Below are 832 nucleotides of genomic sequence, written 5' to 3'. Positions count from 1 at the left end.
TGATTTTCTAAAAAAACAAAAGCATTTCATTGGATTAGATACAACATATTCAGATTTTTAAAAAAGTCTTAATATCAGAGATGTAACTAGTTCCTGCTCTCCATTTAAAGGTTTGACGAGAGTAAAGGATTCTGGTGTCAGAAACTGGAGGCAGGACGTACTCGCTGTCTGGGAAAGAGCAAAGGAAGGAAGTATCCAGAAATTAGCCTGGAGGTACAACTCACTTCTCTACATCAGAGCTCCAGATATGAAGATAAGATGTCTATTGTTGTTCAGTTACAGTATATCCATCGCGTTTCAGTTATAGCCAGTGACGTTTTAGTTCTGTTTTCCTCTCTATAATTGGCTGCAAGAACGCTGATGGAACGGAATGTATAAGATCTATTTTGAGAGTCAGTTTGAATGGACTCAAGTGGGAATAGAGCAAATCAGATTTCAAATACAACTTAATTTCAATCACAGAGTGCTGATCAGTGTGTTGCAGCATTTGCTCACATCATTTTCAGCCTTGTGTTTTCTTCTATGTCCAGTCTAGTGTGTAAATGCTAAAACAATTTCCCTGGCTGATCATTAATATTCAATCAGTATATTTGTTATTTGTATGCATGTCGTGTATTGTGTACATTGTGTATGTATAGAAGCCCATATCTGCCACATGAGTAAATGTAAATCCTAAATAAAAAGTTAGTATTTGGTCAATTGTGACGAAAGTCAATTTTGACACGAAAAGTTATAATTATTGAACAGGAAAATCATTTTTGTCATGACGTGTTATTCTTTTTTACTTTATCTCTGGATTTGACTTAAATTATTATTCATTATTAAATTATTA

This window comes from Sinocyclocheilus grahami, unplaced genomic scaffold (assembly GCF_001515645.1).
Source record: "Sinocyclocheilus grahami isolate Dianchi unplaced genomic scaffold, SAMN03320097.WGS_v1.1 scaffold5515.1, whole genome shotgun sequence".
In the NCBI taxonomy this organism is placed as follows: domain Eukaryota; kingdom Metazoa; phylum Chordata; class Actinopteri; order Cypriniformes; family Cyprinidae; genus Sinocyclocheilus; species Sinocyclocheilus grahami.
This window is presented reverse-complemented; position numbering follows the sequence as displayed.